The 19,880-nt window shown below is 40.0% G+C and overlaps 1 protein-coding gene across 14 annotated transcripts in view; it reads left to right on the plus strand.

Moving 5' to 3' along the window:
• LOC145543551 (uncharacterized) overlaps positions 1-19,880 on the plus strand; it is a 570,959-nt gene that overhangs the window by 346,404 nt on the left and 204,675 nt on the right. Inside the window, exon 4 of one of the 14 annotated variants that reach the window (XR_014080849.1) lies at positions 11,363-11,433. The exons of the other annotated variants lie outside the window; for them this stretch is intronic. The gene's annotated coding sequence lies outside the window, so the exon portion shown is untranslated. The remainder of the gene's footprint in view (positions 1-11,362; positions 11,434-19,880) is intronic. 14 annotated transcript variants of the gene reach the window in all.

Below are 19,880 nucleotides of genomic sequence, written 5' to 3' on the forward strand. Positions count from 1 at the left end.
GTCACCTTGCTTGTTTAACTTATATGCAGAGTACATCATGAGAAACGCTGGGCTGGAAAAAACACAAGCTGGAATCAAGATTGCTGGGAGAAATATCAATAACCTCAGATATGCAGATGACACCACCCTTATGGCAGAAAGTGAAGAGGAGCTAAAGAGCCTCTTGATGAAAGTGAAAGAGGAGAGTGAAAGAGTTGGCTTAAAGCTCAACGTTCAGAAAACTAAGATCATGGCATCTGGTCCCATCACTTCATGGGAAATAGATGGGGAAACAGTGGAAACAGTGTCAGACTTTATTTTTTTGGGCTCCAGAATCACTGCTGATGGTGATTGCAGCCATGAAATTAAAAGACGCTTACTCCTTGAAAGGAAGGTTATGGCCAACCTAGATAGCATATTTAAAAGCCGAGACATTACTTTGCCAACAAAGGTCTGCCTAGTCAAAGCTATGGTTTTTCCAGTGGTCATGTATGGTTGTGAGAGTTGGACGGTGAAGAAAGCTGAGCGCCACAGAATTGATGCTTTTGTACTGTGGTGTTGGAGAAGACTCTTGAGAGTCCCTTGGACTGCAAGGAGATCCAATCAATCCATCCTAAAGGAGATCAATCCTGGGTGTTCATTGGAAGGACTGATGTTGAAGCTGAAACTCCAATACTTTGGCCACCTCATGTGAAGAGTTGACTCATTGGAAAAGATCCTAATGCTGGGAAGGATTGGGGGCAGGAGGAGAAGGGGACGACAGAGGATGAGATGGTTGGATGGCATCACTGACTCGATGGACATGGGTTTGGGTAGACTCCGAGAGTTGGTGATGGACAGAGAGGCCTGGCGTGCTGCAATTCCTGGGGTTGCAAAGAGTCGGACACGACTGAGCGACTGAACTGAACTGAATTTAAAAATAAAAAACAAAAAGTGATTATAATAGTAATATCAAAATTACTAATTACAAATTACCACAACAAATCTAATAATGAAAAAGTTCAAAATATTGCAAGAATTACCAAAATGTAACACAGAAACATGAAGTGAGCAAATGATGTTGGGGAAATGAAAACAACAGTCTTGCTCAATGCAGGGTGGCCACAAACTTTCAATTTGTAAAAGATATAATATCTGCAAAAGTACAATACAATCAAGTATGCCTATAGATTAATCTTGTACCTTGCAGTGTTATTAAATTTATTTATCTTGTTCTAATAATTTTTTTGTAGATTCCAATGAATCTTTGTAAACAATTACAGTGTTTGTTAATGAAGACAAACACTGTAAATGAAGACAAAAAGAAGGTTTTTTCTTCTTTTTTCAATCAGGATGGCTTTTGTTTCTTTTTCTTGACTGATAGCAGTAGTTTAAACCTTCATTATAATATTAAATAGAAGTGGCAAGAGCAAACATTCTTGTCTTGTTCCTGATTTTAGGGGAAAGAATTCAGTCTTTTTTAAAAAAGGTTTATTTATTTTATTTTGGCTGCACTGAGTCTTCATTGCTGCATTGGGCTTCCTCCAGTTGTGGCAAGAGGGGTTTACTCTCTCTTTGTGGTGCACAGGCTTCTCATTACAGTGGCTTCCCTTGCTGTGGAATACGGGCTCTAGGGCATGTGGGCTTCACAAGTTGTGACTTGCTGATGCTCAGGCTTAGTTGCCCCATAGCATGTGGGATCTTCCCAGACCAGGTCTCACACCCATGTGCCCTCCGTTGGAAGGCAAATTCTTAACCACAAGACCACCGGGGAGGCCCCAAATTCAGTCTTTATTACTAAATATGATGTTAGTTGTAGGTCTTTCATAGATACCTTTATCAAAATAAGGAAGTTTCCTTCCCTTTCTAGTTTATTAAGAATTTTTATGAGAAATCAATGTTGGATTTTGTCAAACAATTTTTTATGTCTATTAAGATGGTCATGTGGTTTTTTCATTTCTACTTTGTTAATACATTGATTAATTTTCTAATGTTAAACCAACCTTGCATTCCTAGAAAAAAACCCAACTGATACGGTATATTATCTTTTTATGTATTATTGAATTTGATTTGCTATCATTTTGTTCAAAATTCTTGCATCTATGCATCTATGTTTACAAAGGACAGTGGTCTCATATAACTTTCATTTCTTATACAAGTTGGTACTATTTCTTCCTTAAATCTTGTTTTAAACAGTTTTATTGAGATATTCTTTCCTGGAGAATCTCATGGACAAAGGAGCCTAGCAGGCTACAGTCCATGGGGTCACACTGAGTCGGACATGACTGAAATGACTTAGCACACACATGGTGTAAGGAAGTGTTACAGTTTTTTTCTTAGCACACAACTCACATATCATGCAATTCACCCATTTAAAGCATACAACTCAACAACTTCACCACACTACATTACATATTTTGTCTTTTTATTGTTTCAAGCAGGTAAATCTGGCCCCCGTTACTCCATTTTTGGTACAGAGACTTGTGATTTCTGTCTTACATGACTATGAGAGGATAACATTTCTGTTATTTTAAGCCATCAAGATTGTGGCAGTGTGTTATGACAGCCTTTGGAAATGAACAGAGAACTACCTATATATCCATTCATTAAGTGTGAGTCAATCAACCAGTAGGTTAGCAGTATTTATTCATCACCTTCCATGTACCATTTCACAGATATAGAACTGAGACTAATATTTGCTCATTGTTACCCAGCCAGTAAATGCCAGAACCAGGGTTCAAGGCCAGATCATTTTCATTTCATATCCAGTTTATCTTTCTACTACGCAACTGGTTAGCAGCCAAACTTAGGGCCAAATATAATTCTTTCAAAATCAAGGCCTCTGCAGTAGCACGTACACAAAGCACTTCCTCCCACAATTTTTGTTTTTAGTGCACTAGTGAAGATGAACATAGTCAGCTTCTTTTTGTTTAAATCTCTGTCTTATCTCTCCTAAGTCCAGAATCCCAGTGTGTTCCAGTATTTCTAGTATTCTCTCTTTATATCAGAACAGGAAAATAGCTGATGTTTTCACTTGTCTGAAACCAGTTCATTTTAATGCTTTACCTCTACCAGGCCATTGGCCTTTTATAACTTTCACAGCTAATCTTAAAATGAAAATTTTCCCGAACCATGGAACAGCAAGACAGTTGGGTAAATCAAGGGACCTTGGAAATAAAGCCCAAAAGTAATATTTTAGGGACCTGAGGTGATGAGATCAGCAGGAATTATATCCTAGTTCCCTCATTCATTTATTATTCATTTACAATCTATGTCTCTCTTGAGCCTTTTCTGCATGCTTGCCATTGTTCTCAGCATTGGGGGTGAAATTCCAGGCCCTGTTCTTGTGTGCTCAAGGAGCTGATGGCTAGTGGTGGTGGTGGTGGGGGGGTGTCGTGAGTGAAGCTAGCCAGGGTGAAGACAATCTTGTGTACACATGGTGTTTCAGGGTCAGCAGGGGCTCATCATTGGCAAGGAGACAATAGGGCACAGTGGAGACTGTAACAAATCGCAGGAATCCCATTTTTAGCTCCAAAAACTCACTTCCACCTAAAGCACCTGACTTACACCAGTAAACTGATGGTCCCAGTCCTGAATGTATGTTGTAACAGGCTTAAGCACAGGAAGAAATGAGAAGACCAAAGGGGGCATCTAAATAAGATACTTTTCATGCTGCCCTGAAGATAAGCCATGAGGCCCTGCCAGCATGTTTGTTCCCTGACAGCCATCATTCCCTACTTCACCAGCTTCTTGTGTTTTTTCACCAGGACCCAAAGTGAGACCATAGCATCATAGACAAAGCTCACACAACTCAGGACTTTTAAGTGCATCCTTTATGTTTAGCCTCCATAAGTTCTCACAGCACAACCCATTATTCACAGATTACAAGCTGTAGAGTAAACATTCAGCCTAGATAAATCTCCAGGGAGAAAAAGGGAGGAGCGGAGCTGAGCCTGGACTGGAAGGAGCAAGGCTTCAATAGGATGCGAAGTGCAAGGGCAAGGCCACCTGGAGAGGGTGGAGGAATAGGCTGGAGTAAAATAAGTGACATGTGTCCTTTTAAAGAGATGAACTTGGGTTGAACTCTCCAGCATTGGCTTTATTTTGACATTCATGTGTTTTTGGAATCATAGGAACAAAGCTGTAGTTGTTTGTAGACCAGCTCCACTTTTTCACTTTACCTTTTTTCAATGCCAGCAGCAACCTTTAAAACTAAAAGAGCTCCATCTAGGAAAGGAATTGTTGTAATGAGGACCATGCCATTTCTGTGAGTCAGGGCTGCAGCATCTCCAAGGAAGGCTTCCTTCTCTAACCTCAGAGAATGGTGCCCCAAGATACCCTTTAACCTTCCTAAATCCATAGTAAACAGATTATCCCAAGGGCTCCTTTTCTGGGAAGCCCATGAGTAGCTTCTAAAAGGACATCAAATCTAAAGTAACTGACTTGAACCTTCTCAGTAATTATGAAGTCACAGTGGGCACTACTGAGAGAATTTATTCATTTTGTGCTTATCAGCTACAAATCATAGATGCTAGTATTAAATTATTTTAATGGACACCCAGAAGTACATTAAAGGAGTCTTGGGACTAAGGAGCAATCATTGGGACTAATAGATTGAGGAAGACAAACCATCCGAAACAGAAGGGTCACAAGGACTGGATATTAGAAGCCCCAAATTGGTCAGACTGAGATGAGTTAGTGACGTAGTTAAGAAGAGAGACTGCCCCCCACCCCCCTAAAAAAAACAGAAAAGAAAAACCTGACTTAAAATCCTATCTAGGCTACTTGACTAGTTTTTTTAATCTTGGGTCAATTACTTTACCTCTGTAAGCCTCAGTTTCCTCATCTGATTAATGGGTATATTAGCCCTTCCTCATAGGATTCCTAAGGAGTTTCAATGAGATAACACAGTGCCTTGTCCTGTGTCTTGTTCAGAGTAAGCATTTAATAAGCAGGACCTAGAATCACAGTGCCAGAGGAAGATGGCCATAAGTACTAGGAGAGCATAGTGGGTACACTTGACAGTTCTCAGGTGGGAAGTGTGAGGGAGGGAGAGAAGGATGGGGATTATAGCATCCCCAGTACAGCACCTGAGTTCAAGTTTCTCAGCCCTGGTTCACACTGGAATCCTATTAGGTCAGTTTTAAGTTTTTGTTTGTTTTGTTTTTTAGTACCCATGCTTGGAGCTCCCCATCCCTGCCCTGTATTTGATTGATCTAGTGTGGGGACAGAGCATCAGGTTTGTTTTATTTTTAATGTTTTTAAATTTCCCAGGTGTTTTTATTGTGCAGCCAGAGTTGAAGACCTCTGGTTTAGATGATGCCAGTCTAGAATTTTAATTCTGTCCCAAGATCCAAAAAAGCTTGGGAGAGAGGAAAAAAAATTATATATATATATATGTATGTATGTATGTATGTAAATAATGGCCCCTGGCTCCTTGACCTGAATAACTAGGACTAAGTGACCATTTCCTGAATTGCGAAAGACTATAGGAGGATGGAACAGCCACTTTGAACCCAGAGGTGAGTGCATGAAGCACTTGGACTATAGGGTTGTATATGAGGCCACCCCTGCCTTTCTGGAATCCACTAGAGGGTGGGAACCGCAGGTGTGTATACAGAGACTGACTCTGCAAGTGTGACCATGCAGGGCTATAGGAGCAGTTGGCCCTGTGAGCCACAACACTCAGAGATGGAAGAGACTAACTCTGCCTGGGGAGATCTAAAGAAAGATCCTGCACTCAGCCGTATGTGAGATAAACTGAGAAGGACACCACATTGGAGGAAGAGGGAGGGAATGGGCTGGGGACCATAGCCAGGCAAGTTATTATAGAGGAGAGGAATTAGGAAACCCGGGTGGGACCGTGAGAACACACCTTGGGTCAGCCCTGTTGTTCAGTGTCTCCCCTGCAAGCATGTTTGTTTTACTTTTGGCCCCAGAGCTATTTGTAAACAATCTGCCTCTCTCCAAAGTTCAAGGTCAACCTGCCCTTCACTTGTGTGGCCTTTGGAGTCTCTTATTTTTGACAAGCAGAAGGACTAAATGGAATTTGATGGATATGTCACCTTTTTAACTGCCACAGTCTCCTTCAACTTCTTCACAACAGTTTCTTGCCGCTTGACTTTCCAAACTCCATCAGCTGATCCAGATACTGATTCACCAGATCCTTTTGTCTTCTTCTGCCTTGATTGCCTTCACTGAAGCATTGGTTTTCCCACAGATGTGAAAGTTACATAGTTACTAGTAAACTGAAATTTGCATAATCTTTGCAGAAAATTCCTTATATTGTGCAAAGATATTAAGACAGTAGTGCATCTTTGTTATGCAGCTCAAACCCTTTGGTAGGACATCAACCTGGATGAGTAATTCATTTTTATTTAGTTTTGTTTTGTAGTTTCCCTGAGACTTTCTATGAGGTCAGCAATTTGCTTTGAGTTCCAGCTCCAGAGTTTTCCAAGGACCCAGCAATAACTATCACATTATGGGTGGGCAGGAAAGGGCATACCAGCACTCTGAAAAACAATCCAAGTTTATCTTGTTATGTCGATTTCTGTTAGACATCTATGTATCACAATCTTCATATGCCAGAAATATACATCTATGTTCATATATATGTATGTATATAATTTATGACAGTGAGAGAGTAGTAGCTATGCTTCTAAGCCTTACCACAATGTATAGCGCTAAATTAACCTTCCTGGCAAGCTTCACACCCTCTCTGTGGAGTAAATTTCCATGTGAAAGCATTTAGCCCAGTTTAAATCAAGTCCAAAGATTTAACAATCCAGTATTGCCTTTTCATAATCTGCTTTAATCGTTATTGATTTGTATGTTTGGAAAGTGCCCGGAGGTGATAAAGGCCTCCGGTCTGTTGTGTTGTTGACCGTTTGCTGGTTGATCTCTAGCTCACCCTTGGCTCTTCAATTGGTCTCTCTTTAGTACTTCTACAGATGGTTATACCTCCTGCCCCACAGAGGTCCCCACTCCCGTAGTAAATCAAATCATCAATAAAAAAAAAACTGGTTAATAATAGGCAATTAAATCAAATCAATTATTCAAAAGCAAATTTAATATGGAAAGGCAAATAGAGCTTAGTTAGCAGTGAATATAAATTTATATGTATATAAATTTATAAACCAAACAGGACAATCAAGGAGAAAAGGAGAATTCTACCCAGGTCTTGAGCAGGGTACTGTGCAATATCCCTTCGACTCTGAGCTGTGATGAGTCTTATCTCCTCAAAGTTGCCTGGTTCAGGCTCCCAAATTTTCAGCAGGAGTCAGAAATTTTAGTTATCTTTTGGTCTTTGAGTGACTGGAAGCAGTAGGGAAAAAAACCCAATTGTATCCATGCTGTGGGGAGAAGACTGATATTTTGGTGATGGGTGAACTTAAATTTTTACAGAACTGTCTAAATCTACCAACTAACTTATAATCATCCCCAGTAATTTTTCCTCATAACATCATTATTTATATTTGTCCATTGAAAAAGATAAAGTTTAAAACTCATTTAAACTAATTCTTGAGGAATTAGAGGAGAGGAAAGGAGGATTAGGGTTGAGGAATAGAGACTGAAGGCAAGTCTTTCCTTCTACAACAGGAAAAGAATAACTCGGCTGCTATGCGACATAAGGAAAAATCAGATCTTGAGCTTTGTGGACCTTTATGAAGCTGTAAAAATAAAGAATGGCAGAACTTAAGAATATGTGACAATACGATTTCTCTTCTTCAATAAATTGTGTAGAAACCATTCCATATGTGTGTTCTAAAGCTGTTCTAGTTTACTTAAATGTAGTTTAAAATGTAGGTTCAAGTGGGAAGGAAAGAAGGAGTGATTTCTCCCTTTAGAAATAAAGCAGCTGGGGATATGTTAGCATGGTAAAATGAAAATACTAAGCAAATTAATGAAAATTAACTTTCTACAGCTTAAGCCATAAGGTCAGCAAGAGATCAGTACTAGAGTGAGTACGCAGGACTGTGTGCCTGGGAAACCTTCATTGTGGAAAGGGAAGCCTTGGGGACAGTGCACGTGCAGAGGTTAGGAAACATGAGATCATCCAGATAAATGCAGTTAGTCAAACTGCATGCAGCCAACAACCAACTTCAAGGCAAAACTGGTTCACTGGGGGGAAAGAAGTGGGCAGTGAGGGATTCAAGAAGTGACTCATTTAGGATTAAATTCAGATTATCCCCAAACAAATACAGCAAGCAAACAATAAAAAGCAAACACATTCATGCCTTCTTTCTTCTAAGTGATAAGGGGGCCAGTAACACCCACTCTAACCAATTTTGAAGCAAGTCTGCTTTGAACCCCTGAGGCGCGCTGAAATCACTTACCGCTTTGCCTGGGAAATGCTTTAATTCTGAAGGAAACTATGATGAACTTTCCATATAAGTGGGAGAGAAAAATTGTGGATTTTATCATTTTCTCTGAATCACAATTTATGCTTTTTTATGCAAATTCCTTTTAGTTTCTCAATAATTTGAACAAGTGACTTTTTGAATTTTTAATGTTTTTTTCTTGATATTGAACAGTCATTCCCTACATAGGGTTGGCTTTGCATTTATTTATGAAAGCCAAAGAGTTAAGAAATGCAATTCGAAGTTATGGAAAATTGCTGCATTATAGTGATGCGTCTACATTATGATGGGCTGGCGAAGTAAAACTAATAAGCAAAGAAAAACAAACAGAAAAGCAGCTTATGTCATTCTATACACTATATGTTGCTTTTGGCTCTAAGATTTGCCTGTTTACCCAGTTGGTTCCTAAAATTTGTTGTTGTTGTTCATTTTCTCAGTCGTGTTCAACTCTTTGTGACCCCATAGACTACATACAGCACGCCAGGCTTCCCTGTCTTTCATTATCTCCTGGAGTTTACTCAGACTCATGCCATTGAGTCAGTGATGCCATCTAATCTTCTCATCTTCTTGTCACCCCCTTCTCCTCCTGCCCTCAATCTTTCCCAGCATCAGCATCTTTACCAATGAATTAGCTTTTTGCATCAGGTGGCCAAAGTATTGGAGCTTCAGCATTAGTCCTTCCAATGAATATTCAGGGTTGATTTCCTTAAGGATTGACTGGTTTGATCTCCTTGCTGTCCAAGGGACTCTCAAAAGTCTTCTCTAAAACCACAGTTTGAGAGCATCAATTCTTGGGCGCTCAGCCTTCTTTAGGGTCCAACTCTCACATCCATACATGACTACTGGAGAAACTCTAGCTTTGACTATATGGATCTTTGTCAGCAAGTGATGTCTCTGCTTTCTAAATTGCTGTCTAGGTTTGTCATAGCTTTTCATCCAAGGAGCAAGTGTCTTTTAATTTCCTGGCTGCAATCACCGTCCACAGTGATTTTGGAGCCCGAGAAAATAAAGTCTGTCACTGTTTCCATTTTTTCCCCATCTATTTGCCATGAAGTGATAGGATCAGATAGCATGATCTCAGTTTTCCGAATGTTGAGTTTTAAGCCAGCTTTTTCACTCTCCTCTTTCACCTTCATCAAGAGGCTCTTTAGTTCCTCTTTGCTTTCTGTCATTAGGGTGGTGTCATCTGCTTATCTGAGGTTATTTGTATTTCACCCAACAGTCTTGATTCCATCTTGTGCTTCATTCAGCACAGCATTTTACATGATGTACTCTGCATATAAGTTAAATAAGCAGTGTCTCTACAGCCTTGACTTACTCCTTTACAATTTGGAACCAGTCCATTGTTCCATGTCTGGTTCTAACTGTTGCCTCTTGACCTGCATACAGGTTTCTCAGGAGGCAGGTAAGGTGGTCTAGTATTCCCATGTCTTTAAGAATTTTGCACAGTTTGTTGTGATCTACACAGCCAAAGGCTTTAGAGTAGTCAATGAATCAGAAGTAGATGTTTTTCTGGAGTTGCTTTTTCTGCTCTTGCTTTTTCTGTGATCCAGTGGATGTTGGCAATTTGATCTCTGATTCCTCTGCCTTTTCTAAATCCAGCTTGTACATCTGAAGTTCTTTGGTTCATTTACTGCTGAAGCCTACCTTGAAGGATTTTGAGCATGACCTTACTACCATGTGAGATGAATACAATTGTGCGATAATTTGAACATTCTTTGGCATTGCCCTTCTCTGGGATTGGAATGAAAACTGACCTTTACCGGTCCTGTGGCCACTGCAGAGTTTTCCAAATTTGCTGTCATATGGAGTGCAGCACTTTAACAGCATTATCCTTTAGGATTTGAAGTAGCTCAGCTGGAATTCCATCACTTCCTCTAGCTTTTTTTGTAGTAATGCTTCCTAAGGCCCACTTGACCACACTCCACACTAAAATCAGAAGGATATATATATCCCATTTGAGGACCCAAGTTGACCTTTCCTTATGTTCTTTTTTCTTTTATCTCTGGTCTGTTTAATGAATATGTAACCATGCTTGGAAACACTGGAAAGGAATGCCACCACCCCCTATTCCTATGCCTAGGCAGATATAACTAACTGGTCATGACACTTTCTCCAGTGATTTTTGGACAGAGACACACAATTCTATGCAGTATTCCAAGCAGCCACTCCAACTGGTTGAAAGAAATCAGTCCTATTTGATGTCTTTGGCCCAGAATCTCAGCTTCTGAAATTTTTAAACTCATAAGACAGGCTGAGAATTATACTATGGTTTTATTTTTTTGTAACTTATATGTATGTACTAGAAACTAGAAAGGAACGATAAAGGAAATAGTAACATTCCCAAAATCTAGTGTCTATTCTGTTGCTCTTCACTAAATGGATTTGTTCTATGTCTGTTGCTATTTAAGTGCAACATAATTACATATTATGGAGTATATATACTACTTCAATAGAGGTTATTATTTCGGGTTTGCCATAACTATTTTTGTTTCATTAAAGTGCATAAATACTTTGGGGAGGAAGGCTTTTTTAAGATGAAAAGATGATTTTTAATTATTATGGCTTTCTTTGCTTGGAACTGATTTTCATAATTAATACATATTAGAGTCAAATGCAACCATGTATTTTATGCTCACTGGAGTATACAAAATTTAACTTCTCTCAATGGACTGTTTGTGCAGTAACATTTTCACATGGCCTCTGCACACTCTGGAAATGGTAACATTTTGTTGATGTGCTGATCTATACTGTCTTTGGGCTTACCTGGTGGCTCAGATGGTAAAGAGTCTGCCTGCAATGCAGGAGACCAGGGTTCAATCCCTGGGTCAGGAAGATCCCCTGGGGAAGGAAATGGCAACCCACTCCAGTATTCTTGCCTGGAAAATCCCGTGGATGGAGGACCCTGGCAGGCTACAGTCCATGGGGTTGCAAAGAGTCAGACATGACTGAGTGACTTCACTATTCACTATACCATCTTTATTATCAGAGGTCAATTTTTTGCAGAATTTATGCAATGTCACATTATTAAAACTTCATTTTAGGAATTCAAGAATCAGATGAGACTGACTAATCAGCAGATCCAACATAAAGGGCTGGGATCAGAATGAAAAAGGTATAGAATCATGTTACTGAATGTTAAAACAATGCAAGTTGCAAATCTGAAGCTCTATTTTTCTTCTGTACTTCTGTTCTTAATTTTGCTACTGTTATTCATAGAAGAACCTGGCTAGCTCTTCACCAGACCCATTTTCTCATCTTCCTGAGCACACAACTAGACTACATCTGCCAATCTAACTTGCATATAAAAATGGCCATGTAGTTCAGCTCCAGCCCATTGAGTGAGAGTGGAAGTAGTGCAAGCCACTTCCAGGCCTAAATCATAAAAATATCTCAGATGCACCTTGCATGTCCTTTCTCCATCTGCCAGCTTGATTCAGACGAGCACAGTAATCTTGGAAGTCAAGATTGAAATAAAGCCATAAGTTGGAAGAAGCCAGAGTCTCTGAGTCACCACAAAAGAGAAACATTCATTTGAGCTTCACAAAAACAGCAGACATGTATCACATTTAGCTATTATACATTATTGGATGTATTGATTATTGCCTCTAGTATTATAACTAATATACAGTTATCCAAGCAATTCATTAGATAAGTAGTCTCCATACAGGTATGGGCTTCCCTGGTGGTTCTGAGGGTAAAGCATCTGCCTGCAATGTGGGAGACCCAGGTTTGATCACCGGGTCAGGAAGATCCCCTGGAGAAGGAAATGGCAAGCCACTCCTGTACTCTTGCCTGGAAAAGTCCATGGACAGAGGAGCCTGGTAAGCTACAGTCCATGGGATTGCAAAGAGTCGCACATGACTGAGCAACTTCACTTCTCATACAGGCATAGGGAGGAGGTGGGGCGAAAGGAGATGGAGTTGGGAGTATCATGACTTCCTAGGTAACCTTTCCATCTGCATACTCTGATCCTCCCTTGCCTAACAGATTCTCATTCAAATTCCTAGCATGAAAAGCCAGGTTGGGGGCCATGGAGGTGGGGGGGTGCTGCAGGTGGGGAGGTGGGGGGTGGAGCAGCTAGTGTTGTAGAAAGAACAACATGTCAAGGAGACTGAGACAAGGAGAATTTAAGTAACTTGCTCAACATCCCGCAGCCAGGAACTAGCAAAGCCAGGATTCAGACGCTAGCAGTTTAACTCCAGGGCCCACATTTCTATCGACCATTTAGTCTGTCTGCTAATTCCTGCTTGCCATGGTTAGAGCACTTAGTCTCCACTGGATTTCTTTAATGTGGTGAGCTCTGCATTGTTTGTCAGTGCAAATTCTACTTAATAGTTTATCTACAGTAACATCCTAATATTAATTTTCTATCTCACATCCAACTAGCAACTTATTTCCTCTTGATAAAAATGAACATCTTTGTCAGAAACAGACTTAAAAGGCAGATCTGCTGGGGGCAATATCATCGTACACTCCAAAACAGTACCCATGACTTGTAAACTATCTTGCTATGGCTTCTTTACCTGCTTAATTAAGAGTTGACTGTATAGGAACGGGAAATAGTTTGTTTCAGCACTAGAAGTATGTTGCCACCAGTAAGCCTAGGTGGCGTGTCTTAGGAAACCACTGGATCACTGGAAATACTCCCACACCATTAATAGGTACTGGTGAGCACAATGGTTAAAAAACATAAGCTTAGAGCTCCACACAAAAAAAGCCAGGGTTTAAATCTGAGTTCCTCCAGTGGCAAGCTTTTACTGTGGGCAAGCTTTTCCCTTCATTTACAAATGGAATAGATGGATGGATGGATGAATAATGATGATGGTGATAGTCATTTTCTAGAGTTCTTGGAGGTTTAATAAGGTAATACATAAAAGCGTATAGGAATTTTTCTAGAAATATTCACTATTGTTATTATTTTAAAGACTGTTGGGCTAAACAGCTAAAAATGGAGGCCCAAAGGACCAGTTCCAGTCTGAAGGTCCCAGGGAACATATATTTTAAAATATTAATTAAATGTTGAAAAACAAACTGGACAAGGTAGTATAACGAGGAAACTTAGAAATTGGCAAAACATGGTACAAATCCTGCTCCTGACCCTGTCAATCTGGTCTTTAGCAAATCATGTAATCTCCATGAGGCTCAATTTCTTCACGTGTAAAATGAACTAAGAAATACAGAAGTTTTCTTTACATGTCAACCCTTTATGTACATTTTCTTCTGTACGTTGCTCATTTATATGGAACACAGTTTTCTATATCATTGTTAAGCTAAGTATTAGCTATTGGTAAATTCAGCAACTCAACTGGCTAGGAAAGAAGAAAAATGTTTTTGTGTGTAAATTATTGAAAATTTTCTTTCTTGACTTGAAAGGCTAAAGAAACAACAAAATATTCAGACTTTCACTTTTTGCCCTTCATCCACCTCTCGAATAACCAATATGGAGTTGACTGCCTACCTGACTCCATCCTGGGGGCATATACTTATGGCTATTGCCATAATTCCCCATAATCTGTCAAAAAGCACACCATTTCTAGGTGAGAAAAATTACATGGTTACATTCATTGTTTACTATTTATTTAAAATATTTTACATGCTCAGATCTTGTTTACTAAGTAACATTTCATGCTAGAAAAAATTGGAACTCCTTTGAGAAATGACTGGGGTAGCAAAAATACAAGATACATCTAAAATAATTTTGGTCAGAAAGGAAGTGATCAAATTATAATGTAGACATGTCACAAAAGATACAGGAGCCAATTTGAAGAGGTTCCAAGTGGCCAAATCTTGGACAACTTGAGCAGCAAAATAAGTAATGAATAATAATTAATAGAATATATGTGGGCCTAGAATTCACATTGATTTGAATAAATAAATAAATGAAAAGTAAATGAGGGAGAAGGAAAAGCTTATCTTTACAGAAGAATGCAAACTTATGTAGAAAAATGAGTTAAAAATCACCATTTGCAATCATGGCAATAATAGGTTTGATCAAGAATTATCAATTAATGCTAATAATAATGGATGAAATCATGATGAAGAGCAGGATATTTTAATAATTTCAAAGTATCTTCCTACATACTTGTATAAAGTGCAAAGGGGGAAATAGCAATTTCATAAGAGGAAACCTGGCATTCACCATCTTAACCAATTTATTGACATTTACATCACTGCAGATACTGGGAAAAATTGGCATCTTGTGATTCTTGATATGATTCACGAAGAAGAACAAGATGACCTCTGTGGTATCCCTGCCCAAAATGCATAAGCTGAATCCAATTCTGAGGGCACATCAGGTAGATCCAAATTGAGGGACATTCTGCAAAACAGCTGGCCTGTACACTTTAAAAAATTCAAGGCTGTGGAAGACAAAGAAGGCTGAGGCACTATTACAGATTAAAAGAAACTAAGATTAGAAGTGACAGCTAAATGCGATTAAGAATCCTGGATTGGATCAGGGTAGGAGGGTGCGCAACTGGCAAAACTTCCATATGGACTGTCAACTAGATAATTGTATTATATTTAATGTTAAATTTCATGATATTAGTACTTGTATTGTGATTGTATAAAGAATGTCTTCATTCTTAGAAAATAAATGGTGAATTCTGAAGGGTAAAGAGGCATGTCTGTTACCATCAGATGGTTCAGAAAATTATATCTACACCCATATATCTATTAATCTATCTGAGAGAGGGAACTGATAAGGCAAATGGATGAAAAAGAAACAAAACATTAATATATGTATATTTTTTGCTTGAAGAATATACGAATGTTCTTTGTACTATTGTTACATCTATATCAAAATTAAGAGTTGTGTGTGTGTTCAGTCACTCAGTCGTGTCTGACTCTTTGCGACCCCATGAATTGCAGCACGCCAGGCCTCTCTGTCCATCACCAACTCCCGGAGTCTACCAAAACCCATGTCCATCGAGTCGGTGAGGCCATCCAACCATCTCATCCTCTGTGGTCCCCTTCTCCTCCTGCCCCCAATCCTTCCCAGCATTAGGGTCTTTTCCAATGAGTCAACTCTTCGCAGGAGGTGGCCAAAGTATTGGAGTTTCAGATTCAACATCAGTCCTTCCATTGAACACCCAGGATTGATCTCCTTTAGGATGCGTGGATTGGATCTCCTTGCAGTCCAAGGGACTCTCGAGAGTCTTCTCCAACACCACAGTACAAAAGCATCAATTATGCGGCGCTCAGCTTTCTTCACCGTCCAACTCTCACATCCATACATGACCACTGGAAAAACCATAGCCTTGACTAGACAGACCTTTGTTGGCAAAGTAATGTCTCTGCTTTCAAATACGCTATCTAGATTGGCCATAACCTTCCTTCCAAGGAGTAAGCGTCTTTTAATTTCATGGCTGCAATCACCATCAGCAGTGATTTTGGAGCCCAATAAAATAAAGTCTGACACTGTTTCCACTGTTTCCCCATCTATTTCCCATGAAGTGATGGGACCGGATGCCATGATCTTAGTTTTTTGAACGTTGAGCTTTAAGCCAACTCTTTCACTCTCCTCTTTCACTTTCATCAAGAGGCTCTTTAGTTCTTCTTCACTTTCTGCCATAAGGATGGTGTCATCTGCATATCTGAGGTTATTGATATTTCTCCCGGCAATCTTGATTCCAGCTTGTGTTTTTTCCAGCCCAGCGTTTCTCATGATGTACTCTGCATATAAGTTAAATAAGCAGGGTGACAATATACAGTCTTGACATACTCCTTTTCCTAAGAGTTACTAATAAGTAAATAGAATCTATTGTGCTGTTTACAATTTTTGAAAATGCACATCATATAATGTATTTGAAAGAGTGTTGGATTTTGGCCTAGGACTATATCTAGACTTTTTACATTCAGCCAGAATGGAATTAGCTCTTCTTATAAGTCTTTCCATTACAATTTGTATTTTTCTGGGCTATAACCTTGGCATCCAATAGGAGCATTGCTGTCAGGATTAAGCTTATCTTTTCCTGGGTTTGGGTTCTAACATCAGCTGGCACAATGCACCTCTGCTTTGTCCATACAGACTGTCTTCCAGGTAATAGAGGCACAGTATATTTACCTCATTTAATTCAGTCCTTATAGAATTCCTGTGTGCTAGTCATCAGGTCTTCATTTCACAGATATGGAAACTAAGGTTCAAGGGCATGAAGTATTTTACCTTGAGCTTGGCCCCAAGGCCACACTGTAGTAAGTGGTGGGGCAGCTTTCCAGGCCTAGGCAGCACTCACTGCACTGCACCAAGCCACCTGCTCTGCTGAATCAGGATGTCCAGCTGAAACTTGCTCCAAGGATGTTGGAAGAAAGCTGTCATCTCAAAAGATACAAGTGCTTTCTGTTCTGAAAGAATATGCTGTTGTTTTTTTAACTACCATAATAAATATTATACTTGAAAAAATTATCTTATAATTGGAAATAGAGATCTTTGAGAAGCAGAGATCACAAGAGGTTCATATTTTAAGTTCTACTTGAATTTGAGTAGTATGGCATAGTGGGGTAACCTGGGGATACTTCATACCTTGTTTATGATGTGGACAGAGTTGTATCTTTGCAGACCTTGAACACAGGTCTTAGAACAAAGTGTGTGACCAATAAATATTTAGTGTGTGAATGAGTGTGGATTTAGGTTGCCCTGGGCCTTCAAACTATGGTGGGTTCTTGTGGGAATATGTTCATCTTGATTGATTGGTTGTTCATAGGACATCAAGTACTGAGACCAGGAAGATTTCAAGAATTTGTAGGCCTGATCTTCAACTCCAACTGGAGAAAAGACTGTAAAATGGAAACTCAGTTGAGTGGACTCAGAGGGTTAGTCTGGTCTGGTGTGGGCATGTTGTTATTCAGTCTCTAAGTCGTGTCTGACTCTGCCACCCCATGGACTGCAGCACGCCAGGCCCCCCTGTCCCTGACAAGGTTTTATTTTAAAAAGAATAACCCCAGTATTGGGAACTATAAAAAATAAAAGGAGCCATCTTTTCTCTCTGTGACTGGGAAAAGTGAGAGGAAAGAACAGTTATTGTTTATACACCTTTTCTACTAATACGAGAAAGAGAAAATGAATATTTGCACTAACAATCATCCTGAATAAAGGGAAATCCTTGGGAGGAGGTGGAGGAGGCAGGCCAGCCTAAACCAAGGCAAGGAAAGATGCTTCTTCCCTAATGGGTGATCAAGTAGTTGGACTAGTTTGAGATTTAGTCCTTAATCCTAGGAGTCTAGAAATGCTTAAAGTGCTCTTAGGTGTTGAAAGAATATGGCTTCATTTTAGGAGACATCCAGGAGTGGGCTGGACTAGAAATTGTACCGTGGCTGGCCAAAAAAAAAATGTTTCTCTCTAATTGGGAAGGGAAGAAGACCTACAGGTGAGCCTAGAGGTAGCTTTTACAGGAACTCCATGAGAACAGGCCAGGGTCTGTAGGCTTTGGAGGAGTTCATCAAAGAACAAATTGTAAAGAGTTGTGATGTGCTTCCATTAACCCAGAGCTTTCAGAAAAGTCTTGTTCTGATACTCAGTTGAAGTTCAATGATGTGTTTGTAGATGTTTAGAGGGGAGGAAGGTCAAGGAAAGGGCTTCTCATCTATGCTAAGTTATGAATGAAAGAAAAGAGAGGTGTAACTTTGCTGAAGTTTCCTTGGTGGTAGGAACACAGAGTGGAAACAGGCTGAGAACTGGAAACCCAGAAGGAGGTGCTCAGCCTTAGTGGGAGTAGTGGTGTGCAGGCAGTCTAGAGCCAGACAGTGCTGGCTGGAAGACCAGGGGGCAAGCAGGAAATTAACAAGGTGAATTTGGAGAGTGTGTGAACTGCCATACACCTGAAGACTCATCTGAAAAACTGGCCAAGACTTGAAAGAGAGAGAGGCTGGTATTCAGAAACTTGAAATAAAAAGACTAAAAAAAGAATCATTAGTAGCTCCATTCCAGCATGTTGGGGATAGAAACACCAAGATTTAGGAGAAGTTATGCAAATTTGTCTGCATTGATACTCATCTGTAAGGACACACTAATTACTCTAATTTTGCACAACAAAGAGTAAATCTGATCTAATAAATTATTTGTGCTGAAGTACAAATGCCTCATTATTCAACGTCACAAGAAAGTAGAAGTATATTAAGATTTATATCCCTGTTGAAGCCTGCCATTCAAATAGGTGCGTATTGCTCATTATTTAGAAATATAATTATTATGCATGAGACTCAGCTTGTTTTGGCAGTCATTGGCTAAGTAACTTTGTTGGTAAGTATGTTAGTCATCATTAGGATAAAGTACACAGTAATTATTGATCTGGGTATGAATTTGGGGAAATACCAGCTCTTTAGGGGTTGCATAATGTAGGAAGACATGGCCAAAGGAGATAAAGGAGGCTCTTGGCATTAAAATCAGCCCTCGGATCTACTGTGGTGCTCATTTATAATTCGTGAAACTAGATGATTCTCCACTGTATCTAGCAGCAGCACACTTGGGACCTGCCACCTATTGATATTGTGGATCTTCCCCTTTTCTACCCATAACCTGCTTCCACCATGATATCCTGCCTTTATACCACTTTATACCTAACTCCAGCCCTGCCAAGAACAGTCCCCAGAGTGTCCTCAAATTTATGAATCTTCTCCCAGGACCTGGAACCCTGGGAAGGGATTCTTGTTTTCTCACTCCTGGGGATGGCCCCTTTCTGTATGTTTTCATACCCCATACATCCACAGACCCCACCACTGAACTCTGCCTCTTACGAATAAACCCTTGAGATTTAAGTCACCTGTCATCTGAGTCCAGTTGAATGCTGCTGATTTCCATATCCATTTAAGCCAGATTTCACTTCAGTTTGGAAAAATACATAGAGTGGCCAAATAATCCTGGTGCGGTGAACACCGCATGGCTCTGAATTAATGGAAGTTGATCCTTCAGTGAGCTGTTAGCTTAGCTCTGTTCAGTGGCTTTCATGTGAATTTACCAGGGGTTAGTGGGGTGGGAAAGACTGAGGATAGATGGAGCCCCTCAAGCCTGCGAAGTGGGCTGAGATTCTCCTGTCAAACGAGAGCATATGCCATTGTTGCATGTAATTCTAGGAGCTCTCACCAAACAGAGTTATGCCAGGAGAATCTGGTCTATTGAACAAGCAGACAAATTGCATCATAGCTTTTCTCTGATGAGTAGTTATAGGGACATTAGACCTCCAATCTTCAAATAGTGGATGGGATTTACTTTCATGCCACGTGGCTGTCTGTTGTCTCACATATTCATCACACTGCTCTGAGGGGAGAACCCTTTGCTCTTATTTTGCTGGCAGGCAGATCTTGATTCCCCCACCCCCACCCCGCCCCTCATTTAACTCGTCCGTTTTTCCCCGGGAAGGCTAACCTTGCTAAGAATTCCCATCACTGGTTTGGTGTGAAGTTGGATACTGAGAGAGACTTCAATGGAGAAAGAAATGGAGAGAAAGCCAGTAGACCAGATGAAATCCAATTTTTTGAGAGCTTGGAATGTCTTCTTACTACACATGACACTATTCCTGTCAAAGGGGGAAAGTATATCATAAATCCACACAGAGCTGACTTGTG

This window comes from Giraffa tippelskirchi, chromosome 3, assembly GCF_054371585.1.
Source record: "Giraffa tippelskirchi isolate mGirTip1 chromosome 3, T2T-mGirTip1v1.2.pri, whole genome shotgun sequence".
Lineage (NCBI taxonomy): Eukaryota > Metazoa > Chordata > Mammalia > Artiodactyla > Giraffidae > Giraffa > Giraffa tippelskirchi.